At 43.2% G+C, this 18,098-nt stretch overlaps 1 protein-coding gene across 2 annotated transcripts in view; it reads right to left on the bottom strand.

Annotated features, from left to right (window-relative positions):
- The window catches only part of WIPF1 (WAS/WASL interacting protein family member 1), a 75,416-nt gene extending 58,308 nt beyond the window's left edge, over positions 1-17,108 (bottom strand). For both annotated transcript variants that reach the window (XM_060779360.2, XM_060779369.2), the window contains exon 1: positions 16,907-17,108. The gene's annotated coding sequence lies outside the window, so the exon portion shown is untranslated. The remainder of the gene's footprint in view (positions 1-16,906) is intronic.
- Between the last annotated feature and the right edge of the window lie 990 nt (positions 17,109-18,098).

The following is an 18,098-nucleotide window of genomic DNA, read 5'->3' as shown; positions in this document are numbered from 1 at the left end:
CAAAAAAATACATCCCCTTATGCCTTTATGTCCCATCAGTGTTTTTCAACCTTCCTAATGCTGTGACCCCTTAATATAGTTCCTTATGTTTTAGTGACCCCTAACCATAAAATTATTTTTGTTGCTACTTCATAACTGTAATTTTGCTACTGTTCTGAATCTTAATGTAAATATCTGATATGCAGGATGTATTTTCATTCACTGGACCAAATTTGGCACAAACACCCAATACAACCAAATTTGAATATTGGTGAGGTTGGGGGAGGGTGTTGATTTTATCATTTGGGAGTTATAGTTGCTGGGATTTAGAGTTAACCTACAATCAAATAGCATTCTGGACTCCACCAACGATGGAATTGAACCAAACTTGGCACACAGAACTCCCACGACCTACATAAAATACTGGAAGGGTTTGGTGGGCATTGTTCTTGAGTTTTTGAGTTGTAGTTCACTTACATCCAGAGAGCACTGTGGACTCAAACAATGATGAATCTGGACCAAATTTGACATGAATACTCAATATGCCCAAATGTGAACACTGGCGGAGTTTAGGGAAAATAGACCTTGACATTTGGGATTTGTAGTTGCTGGGATTTATAGTTCACTTACAATCAAAGATCCCCCCGAATCCCACCAATGATGGAATTGGGCCAAACTTCCCATACAGAACCCCCATGATCAATATAAAATACTGGAAGTATTTGGAAGGAATTTGCAGTGATTTTAGGGGGGAGCACACCTGCTCTCCCCTCCCTGCTTGAAGTCTCAGAAACAGACCTCCCCTTTGCTGAGAGGCCAGCCAATCACAACAGGAGGAGGGCTTTTGGTGGGAGGATTTGTTGTCTGTTTCCAAAAAGATGAGAAGAGAAGGACAGGCGGAGAGATCTTCTGCCTTCTCTGCCAAAGGGGTTCCTAAGACCACCAGAAATATGTGTTTTCTGATGGTCTTTGGTGACCATCAGAAACCCTCCTCAAGATCACCCCCCCCGGGGGTCCCGACCCCCAGGTTGAGAAACACTGTTATATACAATATGCAACGAGGTGGAGTGTAAAGAAAAAAGAAAATCAAATAAATATTATTGCCAGAATTCATGTGATCCAATGCATCCAGGTTTCTTTCTCTCTCTTTTTTTTTGCCAAACAGTTGGTCAGAATATTGCTTGCAATTTTTCCTTCCCACAGTGTATGTGCTGAAAGAGTGCAACCGCTTTAGATGTGTAACAGTCCTTTGCAGTTTGATTTAATCATTGCTAATTGCTTGGCACTGAAAGAGGGTTTTCCGGGGGGGGGGGGGGAATATACCAAATGAGTATTTATTGTAAACGCAAAACTTTTTGTATCTGAGACATGTTAAGAAGAGAAAGACAAACAGAAAGAAAAAGGAAGTGATCTTTGAAAATTTCAATTGAAAGATGAGGTTATCAGCTCATGGTCAGCTGTGTGCACATTGATCAAATAATGGCTTTTAGAAAATTAAACCTTTGGAACCACAACACCAGTCAAAACAAAACAAAATAGAACTGTTAGATGTGTAAAACTCCTGACTGAGTTAATTAGAAAGGAACATACATATTTACAAAAACTTGCTATTTTAGTAGCCACACAACCACAGTTCGAAGTCTGAACCATGCTTTTTTCAAGGGAATTAAAGTGCAAAGATCAGCAGGATTTAAAGTCAATCCAGCAAAATGGACCAAAACATCCCAAAGAGAAGAGCAGAAAGCAAGTCTGAACAGAACTAGGAAAAGTAACTTTTTGAACTGCAAAGGCCAAAAAGAACTGTGATCATGGGCCATCCTGGCTAAGGAATTCTAGGTGTCGTATTCAGTCAATAGGTCTATTATCACAACTCCTTATAGTGTTAAAGGCAGAGAACAGCTGTAGTTTTGTTCCTCCACTGCAATACAGTATGGGATCAGAAGGGGATTTCCAGCTATTTTTCATGTTATTTTTTAATGTTTAACTGGCGTGACCATTTTAAATTACTATAATTACTTTTCACCTTAGCTGGAAAGGAAATTCATATATATTCAAAATGAAAGAAAAATAGGATCACTATTTTGAGCTATCAGAATTAATCCAAAAAGCGATTTTTGTAAGAAGACTAACCTGTGGTTCTGTGGGTCCCTCTTTCTTTTTGGTATCCTGTCATTCTCACAAAGGAACTAAATATCTTAAAGCCACCCGGACCTAATCTGGTCTTGTAAACTAAGAGATCAGCCTCTGTGGCATCACTAGTGGGTTGCATGGGGTGCGAACCACACTGGGTGACCACCCCCCAGAGTCCGACACGACTAGACTTAAGGTCAAAGGGAGACCTTAACCTCCAGAAGACAAGGGCATTGCTCTCTTGCAGAACACACATAGAGCATGTCTAAGAGAACAAGCTTGTGCATGCTTATGTGTGAGTAAGCCAAGGGAAGCCTAAGACATTTTGCTGCTGGAAGTAAAGGACAAGGTGGCATCCTTCCCAATATTCATAGACAAAATCGAGCCACACTGGCAACAGATAGGGCTGGAATTTAATGTTGGTGTTGGCATGCCAGTCTTCAGTTCACTTGAGGGCAGCAGGGCAGCTTAGCAGGATATGGAAGAGGCTACTCTGTCTCCCAGCACCTTGCAGCTGCTTCCTGCTCCACAATAACTGCTGACAGATACCTACTTTGCCTAATGATAGGGCTGGAATGGGTAAAAGCACCCTACAGTGAGGTTTACTTCCCAGTAAACACTGTAATGATTGTACTGTAAAGTCACATCTTGGATGGAGGCATCCACCGCCATTTTTGTGGCACCCGCAGTCATGAACTAAGCAAATGGTGCTACTGCCATCACTGTCAAAAGGAGCACACAGATGAACTTTGGCACCAAAGTAAAAACAGGATCTTTTCCTCCTTCCTCTTCCTTATCAATACATTAGTCTAAAGTGGCTTTTCTCAACCTTCCTAATGCCACAACCCTGTAATATAGTTCCTCACGTTGTGATGACCCTCAACCATAAAATTAGTTTCATTGTGACTTCATAACAGCAATGTTGCTGCTGTTATGAATCGTAACGTAAATATGGAGGATGTATTTTCATTCACTGGACCAAATTTGGCACAAATACCTGATACGCCCACATTTGAATACTGGTGGAGTTTGGGGGGATTAATTTTGTCATTTGTGAGTTGTAGTTGCTGGGATTTATAGTTCACTTACAATCAAAGAGCATTCTGAACTCCACCAACGATGGACTTGAACCAAACTTGACACACATAACTACCATGACCAACAGAAAATACTGGAAGGACTTAGTAGGCATTGACCTTGAATTTTGGAGTTGTAGTTCACCTACATCCAGAGAGAACTGTGGACTCAAACAATGATGGATTGGACCAAACTTGGCACAAAGACTCAATATGCCCAAATGTGAATACTGGTGGAGTTTGGGGAAACAGAACCTTGACATTTGGGAGTTGTGGTTGCTGGGATTTATAGTTTACCTACCATCTAAGAGCCTCATAAACCCCACCAACAATGGAATTGGGCCAAACTTCCTACACAGAATCCCCATGACCACCAGAAAATACTATGTTTTCTGATGGTCTTTGGTGACCCCTTTGACAACCCCTTGCGACCCCCCCAAGGGTCCCGACGCCCAGGTTGAGAAACGATGATCTAAGGTATGAGAGGCTGCTCTGGCACCTTCTTGTATCATAGAGACACAGTAACATGGCTACCAAAAGGCCAGTAGCCACTCAGCTTTTCAGATCTCATACATTTCAGGTAAAAGGGGCTAAATACACTAAAGGTACCAGATCCCATTTGATCCTGGAAGCTAAGTAGGGAAAGTCCTTGTTAGCCCTTGGATGGAAGGCTACTAATGACTACTAATGGTGTAGGAGAGGAGACACAACTAGCAACAGCACCTCTGAGCATCCCTTGCCTTTAAAAACCTATGAGATTCAAGGTGCTCTTGGGTGATTTCAGCTCCACTAAAACCGTGGAAATCCTGAGTATCTCACTTTTCAGAAGGCTAAATTAGACACGGACAGGATAGAAGGCAAAAGCTGACGCATATTCTCACTGGCTAATTAGGATGTCAGCAGAGAAAGCACTCCAAAATACTGACATACCACAATTGCAAATACAGAGCATTTTTATTTCATTTGACAGTTATTCAAGAAACCCGTGCCAGCTCCCGATCAGCTGAAAAACTGTCTGGCTAGGATCTGTTCTCTGGGTGGCTCTTGACTCCATTGGACATTTTCTCTGATTGGCTCTTTGTATGGTGAGAAATGAAATAAATGGCCATTGGATCATTTGAAGTATCAGCCTTTTTTTAATGGTCTGCTTCCAAAAGAGGTGCGATCCCAAAGTGTGACAATATTGTAATGAGTCCATGATGGGTTTACTGGGTTAGCTCTGGTAAATGCAATAGGGTTAGTCCAGTGTACATAATGGATATTTGGGGATGATTACCATCTCAATAGGTCAAACTGGCTTTGGGCATAGGTGCCAAATCTTTCTCACAGATATCCCCGACCTTATCAATGGGAGCAAGAAATGGACCCAGGGAGCGCTAACATACCTCCATTGAGTAATCGCACCCCTAGTGCGGAGCTGCAGTTTCTGCTTCATATCATTTAATATATTTCATCATTAGGGAGGTTGGTTTCTCAATATCAAGGCCATCAGAGGTCAACAGGGGTCTTGAAGATGTGTGTACACACACAGGCAGAGGAAGAACGCTGCCTGAAACACTCTTGGGCCAGATAAATAATGAGCTTTAATGTCATTGATGGAAATCTTAAAGACTTCCAGATATTTTTGGATCATTGGATATTCCCAGCATTTTTCCATATTAGATCTGAGGTTTACATGACTTCTGTGTCACATTTAAATACAATTTATCTTCTCAGATTAGAAGGACAAATCCAAACCATTCACCTATCCACCAACTGTTACAAGATACTTTCCTCAAACTCTGAAACATTTGCCCCCAGTTTGGAGGGCAGGCTTTGAGGCCGGATGCAAAAAGGGCCCATCCCATAGCTGCTTCAGAAAGTTATCTTCAGTCTCAATTCTCAAGGGAGAATATGCTCACTTTGTTAAAGATGTTTAGAGGGAGGGAGGGAAGGAGGAAGAGAGATCACGGGTTGTAAAAAACCACCTTTCCATCTATGCTGATTGAGTTATTCCAGTCTCAGAATAATTCTGATAAGACAACTTTCATAAATTCCAGGGGAAATTCCAGTGCTGTCCAAGGCACTGTTTTAACTAGAACAAAATCCAAAAGGTGTCCAGCCACATCTTGAAGGGCCAGTGCTTTACAATAACTTCACGAATTATATGACACAGAAATTTTACTTTTTTGGACTATCATAGATAAAGGTAAAGGTTTCCCCTGACATTAAGTCTAGTCATTTTGGCTTCTGGGGGGTGGGGCTCATCTCCATTTCTAAGCCGAAGAGCTGGCATTGTCCATGGACACCTCCAAGGTCACATGGCCACCATGACTGCATGGAACACCGTTACCTTTCTGCCAGAGTGCTATCAATTGATCTGCACACATTTGCATGTTTTTGAACTGCTTGGTTTACAGAAGCTAGGCCAAACAATGAGAGTTCAGGTTTGGTCCAAACAGTGGGAACTCACCCCACTTCCTGGATTTGCACCGCCAACCTTTTGGTCAGCAAGTACAGCAGCTCAGTGGTTTAACCTGCTGCACCACTGGGTGCTCCTACTAACTGACCATACAGGTTTGGAAATTTGAGGACCTGTATTTTGGAGGCAAAGACATTCCTAAACTCCATACCTTTGTATCAGCTCTAACGAACCACACACCCAGGGGCCACAAAAAGCAGTCTTTTTTACCCTGGTACCCAGTAGGGCTGGCCTGGACAACATGCTGAAGAAAAAGTAGTGGGGGGGGGGGGGGGGATAAGGGGAGAAACTTCTGTGCATTTCCAAGAGAACTATAACTCATTAGCTCATCGATGTGTGTTAAGACTTCTTTATTAAGACAACTTCCTGTTTGCAACACAGCTTCCCAGCAGCAGCCATGCTCTTGTCAATAAAATTTTACAGAGGTTTTCATTATTTAATTACACAGCCCCTAACACAAGGCTACTGTGACTCTAAACACTTCTTCCATTGTTTAATTTTGTTTTCTGGAAGAAGCATCCCCCAAAGAATGAGGCAGGCCTGTTCTACTGCTTCCACTCAGGAATGAAACAATATCTTGTTGACTTTTTGCTACAGCTGTTAAGCTTCCTTGTACCATGTCCAGCACAATGTTGGACATCTGAGGTGGCCCTGCATAACTAAAAGGCTGATATCATGAGCTTTGGCAAATTATCAGAAATATAGCCTGCCATCCTGTCTCTAACAGCAGTAAATTGATATATAGCACTGCCAAAAAACTTCAGGTGCCAGGGCAGGAGTCATACTTGTAGGTCCCATCTACACGGCATTATATGGTCAGTGTACAATCATATAATGCAGTTTGATGCATTATATGAGCCTATGCTGACAATATAATGTAGATTCAAACTTCATTACTTGGCAGTGTAGATGGGACCTCAGAAGTGCTGCTAAGAGGGCTATGAATTCCCTATATCAGCCTAATCTGCGCAATGGCACAGATGGCATCACAGGGTTGAATCACTAGAGCTTTTTCATAAGGATATAATTCTTCACTCATTTTTCTTCCTAAAAGAAACAACAGCAATTTTAGCAAGTTTTGAAATCTATTTGCTATTTGGAACTTTGGACAAAATTCGCATGCAATTGTTTTGCACCAAAAAAACCAAAACCCTGCCATTTCTGTATAGAAAATATTTTTTTGCATGTAGGAAATCATTCTGTGCAGAAAACAAACAAGCAAACAAAGAAGAAGAAGAAGCTGTTTGTTGCATAGAAAATGATGGCTTTGTGTGGATATTATGGTAAACAAAAGATAGCATTATTTTTTAATCTTATACAAAATAAATCTCCAACTTCAAAGATTCTTATCAGTGCAGGATTTTTCTCGTAAGGGTTCCTTGACACTTTCTTAAATATCCTAAGGCATTCTTTCTTCAAATCCAGGATAGTGGGCGATTTTGGGGTTCTCCAGATAGTCACAGCGCCATCCCTGTGACACCGGTGGTTTCCCAGCTTTTGGGTGCGTTTTTTCCTATTTTGCAAACTTAAGAGACCTCTCCCAAGTTTAATTACCAGCAGTAAGAAGTTTTCAACTAAAATATGATGGTATTTTTAGTTCCACTGGGGAGTCATAGTCCCCCAAAAAGTAACCTTTTCAAAGCTCCACCCATCCTTTTTCCATTGAAGCAACCAACCAGGGCAATATGTTTCCTTGCAACTTCTCTAAACTGGAATACAGCCCTTGTGCTCAAAGGAATTCCTTAAACCTTGTTCTAAAGATAGCTATAACATTCCTAATTAGGTAGCATTTCCTGATGTGCTATTCTGATTTATTCTGGGTAGTCTTGAATGGGTTACAAAGATGCACCAGACTCGCAAAAACTCTTTTCTTAATTGAGTTCAAAACAGCTAGAAGCATTTTTTTTGTGTCAGGAGTGAAACTGCAAGTCACTACTGGTGTGAGAAAATTGGCCGTCTGCAAGGACTTTGTCCAGGGAATGCCCAGATGTTTGATGTTTTACCATCCTTGTGGGAGGCTTCTTTCATGTCTCTGCATGGGGAGCTGAAGTAGGCAGAGGGAGCTCATCCGTGCTCTCCCCAGATTTTACGTTGATTCAAAACTTGTAAATGTGACCTTTTAAAACTATAGCTCATAAAATAGCTCAGCCACCACAGCTACTGGCTCTGCCCTGGACTGTACACTGAATCCTCTTCTTGTTGTACCCAGTTTATAACAGTGGTGAACACATTCCCTAAACAACCAACTGCATTCTTTAAAGGCCCCAGTTAAATTGTATATTTCAGCAATGTGTTATACTATGCCAAGAATATTCTGTCCTTGCAAAACAAACAGATAAGCAAACAGAGGACTACAAGGTAATGCTGTACCATTTCATAGTATGCATTAGAGAAAATCCTTTCGTAAGCATTATAGAATTTAATTCAGCAAGCTTGGAAGTCTTCTCAAAGCATTCATAGAGAACATTTAAGAAATATGAAATGAAATTGAGTAAAAACATTGGCCTCAACCAAGGACTGGACTCTATGCATATAGACTCATTGAAACAATGGACTTTATTTCAAATACAGCAATGCCCAAACACGAATCAAGGAACATGAAAGGCACTGCAGACTACTTCAACCAGAGAAGTCAGCCATAGCAGAGCACCTGATGAACCAAACTGGACACAGCATATTATTTGAGAACACAGACATGCTGGACCACTCTTAACAACGACCATGTCAGACTATATGGAGAAGCCATTGAAATGCACAAGCATGTGGACAATTTCAACAGAAAGGAGGAAAACCATGAAAATGAACAAAATCTGGCTATCAGTATTAAAAAACTCTAAAATCAGGACAGTAAATAAAGAGCAACATTCAAAAAGCAGGGGAATCAAGCAGACAAGAATCAATCCGGGCCAACTAACACCTCCCGACAAAGGATTCCCCCAGGCAGCAACCAGCCAGGCTTTGAAGCTGCAAGGCCATTCAATGCTAATCAAGGTGGCCAATTTCAATATTCACACATGCCTCAAGCTGACAAGAGTTATTTCTCCCACCCTGGACATTCCACAGATATATAAACTCAACTTGCCTAGTTTCCAACAAACCCCTCAACCTCTGAGGATGCCTGCCATAGATGTGGGCAGAACATCAGGAGAGAATGCTTCTGCAGCATGGTCACACAGCCCGGAAAACTCACAGCAACCCAGTGATTCCGGCCATGAAAGCCTTCAACAATAAACGAGCCTTCTTTAGATGGGAGTAAATGTCACATTTAATGATTTGATTCAATGTGTTCACTCTGGTTGGGATTAGCAATTGGATTTAGATCTCGGTAATCAACAAATAACCAGATACTGTAGGCTATACTTCACTGGAAGGATCTGGCCAAGTCACTTCTGAATATTCCTTGACTAAGAAAACAACAACTTGTTACCTGCCCCTCCTCATGGCTCATGGTAAGGTACACACAGTCAAAACACATCAAAATAAAATACATAGAACAAATTACATATATTAAAACACACCATTATAACATGGTGAACCAACACACATAGTACATGATTTATTTTACATCACAAATTTTATCACCACCTCAAAACGCTATGCAAGCTAACAGAAAAGACTAGAAGCAAAAGCCCTTCTGTTCTTTGTGATAGCATGGTAACAGTCCTTTTCACAGCTGTTGCAACATAAGAACATAAACTAAAGCGGGAGGGGGGAGAAGCAAACCACTTTCCGGAATAAGTGAACGTGTGCCCAGAATCCATACTGCACATCTGCCCTAGGCTTACTTTACTTTCAATACAATGTAGAGTTTTATTTAATTATTCATTTCATAGAAAGACCACAAAGAGGCTCCTTAGTCGGAGGAAGGCAACAAGAAACCTCTTTTAACAGAATCCGGCGACAGACAGTTAATGCATTGGCTGCAGCTCTCTGAGAAATAAGCTGTGTATAGACAGCATACCAGTTTGGCCCTCCTGATGCTGTTGGATTATCAGCTCCCAGCATCCCTCAACATTGGCTATGCTGGCTAGAGATGATGGGAACTGTAGTCTACCATCAGGTAAAGGTTTCCCATTGACATTAAGTCTAGCAATGTCCGACTCTGGGGGCGGTGCTCATCTCCATTTCTAAGCCAAAGAGCAGGCGTTGTCCATAGACACCTCCAAGGTCATGTGGCTGGCATGACTGCATGGAGTGCCGTTACCTTCCCACAGAAGTGGCACCTATTGATCTACTCACATTTGCATGTTTTTGAACCAACCTTTTGGTCAGCAAGTTCAGCAGCTTAGTGGTTTAACTCACTGTGCCACTGGAGGTTCCACACATCTAGAGAACCATATTGCAAACAGAGAGACAATCTGAACTACCTGTGTATATAATACACAAGATTTTATTGCCACATTCAGCTGACCTTTGCACTAACATGAAACTAGGAACAGGAGGATCAGAGGGGCCCAATTAGATAGCAGCACTGACCTGCCTCCCTCCAGAAAAACAAAACAAACAGACAAACAAAAACCCGATCAAGCAAAATGGGTAACCTGGATCTTCCAACCAAGTTTCCTCAAGTGTTATCAGTCAGAAGTGGACTAAATGACCACTAAGAAATTAAGCCATTCTTGTCAAGCCCTGGAAATGATAAATTGTCCCAGGAATAATATGGCCTGCCATAATCTGTCCAATGCATATTCACTCACTGATAATTTTTTTTCCATGTCAAGAGCAACTTGAGAAACTGAAAGTCACTTCTGGTGTGAGAGAATTGGCTGTCTGCAAGGATGTTTTTGATGTTTTACCATCCTTGTGGGAGGCTTCTCCTGTGTCCCTGCATGGGGAGCTGGAACTGACAGAGGGAGCCCAACTTGCTCTCCTGGATTCGAAGCTCTGACCTGTCAGTCATCAGTCCTGCTGGCACATGGGTATAACATATTGCTCCACTCACTGAATGCAAGGCGGGTAGTGTCAACCTGCATTATTTTAACAGTGTTGACGTATGGTACTCTTAGATGGTGAGGTGCCTGGAGAAAAAACAATTAATGGACCCATGAATATGGTCCAAGATAAGGAAAGATAATAGACATCATAGCAGGGCAGATCACTGGCAGAATACTCTTGGAAACTAGAAGCAGCAATGGCAAAGAAAGAAAATGAAGAACAACCTGAAAACCAACTAAAGCACAAACCAAGAGGAAATTGCAGTAAGTGTGCCTGAAACCAACCATCACGCTAGAGTTAGTTACATCATTCTCCTTCCTCTTTCACACTGCTACTCTTTCTTCACTCTTTACTTTAAACTCAAGATCGGTCTCGTTTTCTCTGCTAAACAGAAGAGCTTTGCATGCTATATCAGAAGGTGGCTCATCCGTTGAGGGACTTGCAAATCAGAACCCACAGGGCAAAGCTCTTCTATTTCAGGGTCTATCTCAATCCTGTGTCCAAGGAGGAACATCAAAAAGCAGTATGGAGATCTTGTTCCATAAACGTAAATGCATATTGGAAATAAACATTAGAAGGTGGAGTATACAGAATCAGATCCATGAAGTTAAAAGTGGAATCATACTGTTATTTTGCGCCCTTGGTGGCACAATGGGTTAAACCCTTGTGCCGGCAGGACGGAAGACCGACAGGTCAGAGGTTCGAATATGGGGAGAGCATAGATGAGCTTCCTCTGTCAGCTCCAGCTTCCCATGTGGGGGCATGAGAAAAATCTCCATAAGGATGGTAAAACATCAAAACATTGGCATATGGCCAATTCTCTCACACCAGAAGTGACTTGCAGTTTATCAAGTTGCTCCTCACACACAAACTATGTAATGTGAATTGGCACCTGAGTGTTACTGGAGTCACCAGGAATCATGCCTGCAGCCTTCTGCATGCCACGCATGAGTTGTACCAAACACAGACCCTATGCCAGGCACAAGTAGGGAAAATGCTTAGCTTTTAATTTGGAGGTGAAGGAAACTGGACACCATTCAGCAGCCACTGGCTTCTGTCCCATTGCTAGCCATCTGCTCTTGACAGGCAAAGGAAGGAGATCACCACAAGCACCAATTACTATGGGTAAAACCCAGCCTTGAAAATGCACATGAGCTATTGAAACCAGGACCCACAAATTGCTTCTGCCGAACTGAAAAAAGCCTGAAACAGTATCAGATCACAATTGTGGGCAAAACATCAGGAGAGAATGCTTCTGGAACATGGCCGTACAGCCCAGGAAACTCACAACAACCCAGCATCAGATCAATCAAGCATGAAAACATTGGATTCTACAAACTGCTTAAGGCAATTGGGAACCCTTTTTTTCCTCATTCTTCATTTCAATGCACTTGGGGCATTATTACATCAGCCTGTTATCTCGTAGCCATCGCTTTGTTTAAGCAAATGGAAACATACCAGCATGGAAACAACACCTTTCACACCTTCCCTTTAATAGTGTTACGCTGCCACTTCAGTGATGCATCTTCTCAAAATCAGCCTTTCACACTGCTTCACTTAACTCTGCCTTTATAGCCATAACTGCATAGTACATGGATACTGTGTCTTTTCTCCTTTATATGCTGCCATTGTGCAATTTCAATGCTCCTTGCAAATGGAGGATGCTGCTGTAACTGCAGGATTGCAACATGCTGATGACTCCTACCCAACACCAGTGAAATTGCACACTGATTGCATATCAACTTGAAATAAAATAAAAGCTTGGGATCAGAGTAAAAGCAATGTGACTATACCTTGCTTGGGGACAGAGAGAAGAGGGGAACCACATCACATGGTTGCTGCAATAGCACATGACTACTGGAAAAGCAGAGTTGCAGTGGAACAAAAGACTCACACCCGAGACAATAGTGGAACAACAGCAATATTGGAGACATTAACATGCTTTTCTGCATCAATGAGAGATGCAATCCGATAAAAATTGAACTGCAGTGCAACAACAGGGAGAGTCATGATATCATGGGATATAAAAAGTCCAAATAGAGGCAAATCCAGTGTTGCACTCCAGGACAGGAAAAGCCCTCTGACTTTAAACACCACCATTGAATAGGAAAACAATCCTTTTGTTGAAGATAATTAAAAAGCAGTAAAGTAAAAGGCACTGTAAAGAAATAGGTAAATCCAATTAGGTAGGAAGATAAGCAGGAACAAAGTAGTCCAGGATAATAGTCCAGCAAAGTCCATGAAACAAAGGCAAAATTTCTCTAATAAAATAAAAAACCCAGGAAACATGAATCCAAGGCATGAATATAAAATCATAGAATCCAAGAATCAAAACCATGAAACAAAAGGCACTTAAACATAAATCTTTCAAGCAAGGCTTCCATGAAACAAGGATGAGATCTTGACTTGATTCCAAACGATGCTTCATCTGACTACATTCCCTGTATTTGGAACTTTTATCCCCTCGTTAAGCTATACCAAGCACTCAGAAATTGGTTTTGCTTTAGCTGAGATTTTCTTATCTTCTTCTGTCTGAGCCTGGCAGAACACCGAAGCCACTGTTCGGCTTTTCTATTTTGACTAATCTCCTCCCATCTATCTATTTGCTCATTAATTTCTGCAGCTGGGCCAGGTGCCGAGCTGTTTTCAAACCCCAAATCATGAGAACTCTGGTAACAATTCAGGGAGCACATCATCCCCACACCCTTCAGGGACATTCTCATGGGAAACTACACTTTGAACAGGAATCTTCTGGTCATTCTCTGCATCAATATCATTGACCAAACCACTGCTATCTTGAAACGCATTGACATCACTCCCCACATCCAAAGCACCCTGATCCTGAAACACAATTACAGGCTGAGCTCCAACATCCAGTGTATTGTGCAAGAAGTCTATTGTGTAGTGAAATCCTTAGGAGTAATCCAAGAAAATAGCAAAATTCTATCTGTGGTGGTGTCAGAATTATGACTTTTCTAGTCTATCACTCAAATGGGTATCCAAACAACCATGATGTGCATATTTAAAGGTAACGGATTCCCCTGACATTAAGTCTAGTTGTGTCTGACTCTGGGGGGTGGTGCTCATCTCCATTTCTAAGCCGAAGAGCCAGTGTTGTCCATAGACGTCTCCCAGGTCATGTGGCCATCATGACTGCATGGAGTGCCATTCCCGCCACCCGGGGGCCTGAAGTGCATGTTAGAATCCAGGAAATCTGAAAGATAATATTAGACCTGGGCATTTTCATTTCATTTCACTTCCCCAAACATACAAACCATCTTCCCTCACTATGTGCAGCTTCCACAATAGAGAAGATATCAGAAAGGCGACAGTCAGCAGGCATCCAACTTTGGATAGGAGGTGTCTAGACAAGATGGGCTACAATCTAACATAAGGCCGTGGCAGCCAGGAAATATTCAGTAACACTATGTAACAAAATTTGAAAAAAATGTCTGTTCCTGGTTTGAAAGTGTTATTTCCTGTTTAATTGTGTGGTACTGATTTTGAAGGTAGCTGTTCTACTCCAGAAAATTAATTTTTGTGGCAGACACAAACTATGTTGAATTGGTTGAGACTCAATGAGATATTCATGAACTAGCAAAATGTGCTGCAGGGTGTCCCACAAAAACAAAGTTTTTACAGTTTAATAAACTTTTTACGGTACTATTCCATTATCCGAATGAAGGCCAAAAGGTGGTGCTAGAGAGAGAAAGATAGTCCATTTAAAGGGGGGGGGGGGGATTAGGGAGTTAAACCACTTCCCCTTGTTTTCCTGTTATTTCCCCTACCCATGTTCCCACTCTGGAAACAACCCTCGTTTATGAAATGGGAAGTGGAGAGGGGGAATAACCAGCAAAAACGGGGGTCATGTTTTTTTTTCCTTCAACTTCCCCCTCCCATACAACGGACTATCCTTTTGGAGTCATAGAGTCATGGAATCCTAGAGTTGGAAGAGACCTCATGGGCCATCCAGTCCAACCCCCTGCCAAGAACCAGGAAAATCGCATTCAAAGCACCCCCGACAGATGGCCTGCCCTGATAATGGAACAGTACTCCTTTTCCATGTTTTAATGATAGAATTAATTAGGAAATGACACTTATAATCCAGGAACAAAAAATTGCGTTGCATAGTGTAACCTAAACAATAGTAGTCAGAATAATAAAAAGGTTGGAATTACAAATGTGTAATGGAGTTCCCGGTGGCGCAGCAGGTTAAACTGTTGAGCTGCTGAACTTGCTGACTGAAAGGCTGGCAGTTTGAATCCAGGGAGCTGGGTGAGCTCCTGCTGTTAGCCCCAGCTTCTGCCAACTTATCAATTCGAAAACATGCAAATGTGAGATCAATAGGTACCGCTTCTGTGGGAAGGAAATGGTGCTCCATGCAATCATGCTGGCCACATGACCTTGGAGGTGTCTACAGACAACATCAGCTCTTTGGTTTAGAAATGGAGATGAGCACAACCCCCAGAGTCCAACACAACTAGACTTAATGTCAGGGGGAAACCATTCATCTTGGAAGGGCTTCATCTCACTTACTTTTCAAAACAAACTCCCTCTCTCTTGTCACTCCCCAAAGGCAAAGCAAAGCAGTGAGGCTGGATGGTAAACTGGCCTGCTCTCTAGTCCCAATCTCCGGAGGCAACTGCAGTTTGTGATTATTCATACAGCTTGACCCCCACTTATTTATTTATCATGCCAGGAGCGAACCAAACAGCTGTATTGTATTTTTAAAACACACACACACAAAGTTTGCCAACTTGGCATTGTAGTAAACGTCCTTTTACCAGAAGCTGGCCACTTGGAGTGCCTCTGGTGTTGATATAAGAAGGCCCCTCATTGTGCATGTGGCAGGGCTCAGGTTGCATTTTTCACCCAGAAATTAGACAAGAACAAAAACATCAAAGATTGGGGGGGGGGGGGGGATGATAAAATACATGATAGTTGCTGCCCAAGCAACTGTGGCCTTGGGGTGGAAAGACCATAGAAAGTGGGAAGTTAAAAAATGGTATGGTTACCTAGCAGACTTTATGCTTCAGGACTACATCTCTGAAAGAAGAGCCAAATATACAGCATGCCGAATCAAGAAGACTGATGGGGAAGACTGATAGAAAAAGTCGAAGGAAAAGAAAGATATAAAGAGCTGAACCATTCTCTTTACATGATTCTTCAATTAAATTAATATTTGAATGAAGACAAGTACTGCTCCCAAAGGGTGGGGGTGGGGGGTGGAGGAAAGGGGTGTAAAATCAATAGACACAAGTGGGGGATAAAGGTGGAATAGGTAAGGATAACACTATGAAAACAATATTTGATATGTATTCGGAAATGGTGATGGATTGTGATATTATTCTACCTGTGTCAGCAATAATAATAATAATAATAATAATGACAATGACATGATATGATATGAGAATTTAAAGATCAAATTGCAAAGACTCTGGCACAAGCCAGTCAAGGTGGTCCCAGTGGTGATTGGCACACCGGGTGCAGTGCCTAAAGACTAGGCCTGCACTTAAACACAATTGGTGCTGACAAGATTACCATCTGCAAAAGGCCACCCTACTGGGATCTGCATGCATTATTCGCCAATACATCACACAGTCCTAGACACTTGAGAAGTGTCTGACGTGTGATCCAATACAACAGCCAGAAGAGTGTCTGCTGTGAACTCATCTTGTTGTGTTTCTAATAATAATAATAATGATGATGATGATGATGATGATGATGATGTTGCATTGTAGTAGGTGGTCAGTGCCTTGCTCTTGAATTGCTGTGGAATTGTGGGTTTCCTCTTGGGCAGAGATGGCTCAAGACTTTGGACAACTACAGCTCCCAGGGTGCCATAGCATGGACCCATGACAGTTAAAGTAGGACCAAAACTGCGTTGATTCCAGTGTAGATCAGGCATGGGTCAACTTGGGCCCTCCCTCTAGGTGTTTTGGACCGGCAGGCTGTTAGGAATGGTGGGAGTTGAAGCCCAAAACACCAGGAGGGAGGGCCCAAGTGCGCCCATGCCTGGTGTAGATGCCCCAGCCCTTTCTCTCTCTCGGAGAGCGCCCAAAGGAACGCAGCCAGGGATCCCGACCCGAACCAGGGGCCGAAGAGGGCGATGGCGAGCTGGGCTCCTCCCTCTCTCCTTCTCCCTCCCTCCCCGACCGGTTATGGGTCGCCAGGAGCGGATCCCGGGCAGCCAGGAGGGCGGAGAAGCCAAAGGCACCACGAGACTCTTCCCAAACGCCTGGGCTCCTTGGCTTCCCTCCTCGGCGCACAGGCGAACGTGGGATGGTGTGGTTCTCTTGAGAAAGAAAGTAGGAAGGCTACCCACCGAAACTTCTACTGGCCCTCGCTTCCTCCTGCTCCTCCTCCTCCTCCTCCTCGTTCTTCCTCCTCGGGAGCCATGCAGAGGTGGGCGCGGGCCCCAGTCCAGATGCAGAGGGCAAAGGCAGCGGCGATGGGGTGAAGCTGCCGACGTTGTCAGTCCTTCGGGGCGAAGCAAGGAGGGAGGAGAGCCAGCCCCGGGCCCCACCCCCGGCCTGGCCCCGCCAATCCCCGCCGCTTCCTCTTCCTCGCGGCCAGCGACGCAGCCCGGTCAACCCGGGAAAGGAAGGGAAAGGACAGACAGACAGACAGAGGGAGGGGCCACGCCAAAGCAGGCCCGCTCTCTCCCGCAACGGGACTCTGATTACATATTCTCTGTGTTCCTGGGTTAGAAATATATGTCATTTCCTAATTGGCTGTATTACAAAAAACATGGTAAAAGTTTCTTTACAACTTTGTTTCCTCGGCACATTCCTTCAGCACTTTCAAGGAATCTCTCACCCAGGACCCTTCCACACAGCTGAATAACACCCTACCCTGAACTGGGATATATGATTGTATGGACTCTGATAACCCAGAGCCCTTCCACACAGCCCTATAACCCAGGAAATCCCACATTATCTGAGTGTGGACCCAGGGCCCCTTCCACACAACCATATAACTCAGAATATCAAGGCAGAAAATCCTACGGTATTAGTATGATAGCTGAGTAAGGAATCTCTGAGCGTTATGCTGCTTATGCTTCACACCTTCGGGGCGCTGTTTGCGCAACGCAGAACGGAACACGTGACCAAAAAACCCCTACCCTAACCTTAACCCTAACCCTAACCCTGAACTTAACCCTAACTCTAAACCTTACCCTTACTCTACCCTTAACCCTAACACTAACAATAACCCTAAACCAGAGGTGGCCCTAGGTAATTTTCAATGGTAAGCAAACAGTATTTTGCCCCCCCCCCCCCAGCCAATCATTGATAGATATTTTCTTTTCGTCGTGGGAGTTCTGTGTGCCATATTTGGTTCAATTCCATCACTGGTGGAGTTCAGAATGCTCCTTGATTGTAGGTGAACTATACATCCCAGTAACTACACTTGCTGCACTTGCTCCCTTGCCTGGCCCGCTTTTGGTCCAGAGGCGTGCCTGAAGACCCCAGCGTGTGCACCAAAAGTCACCTCTTCTCCTGACTTTCTCCTCAGCC

The sequence above is a fragment of the Anolis sagrei genome, chromosome 1 (genome assembly GCF_037176765.1).
Source record: "Anolis sagrei isolate rAnoSag1 chromosome 1, rAnoSag1.mat, whole genome shotgun sequence".
NCBI classification, from domain to species: domain Eukaryota; kingdom Metazoa; phylum Chordata; class Lepidosauria; order Squamata; family Dactyloidae; genus Anolis; species Anolis sagrei.
Note: the sequence above shows the minus strand (reverse complement) of the source record. Positions and strands in the feature narration are given on the sequence as shown.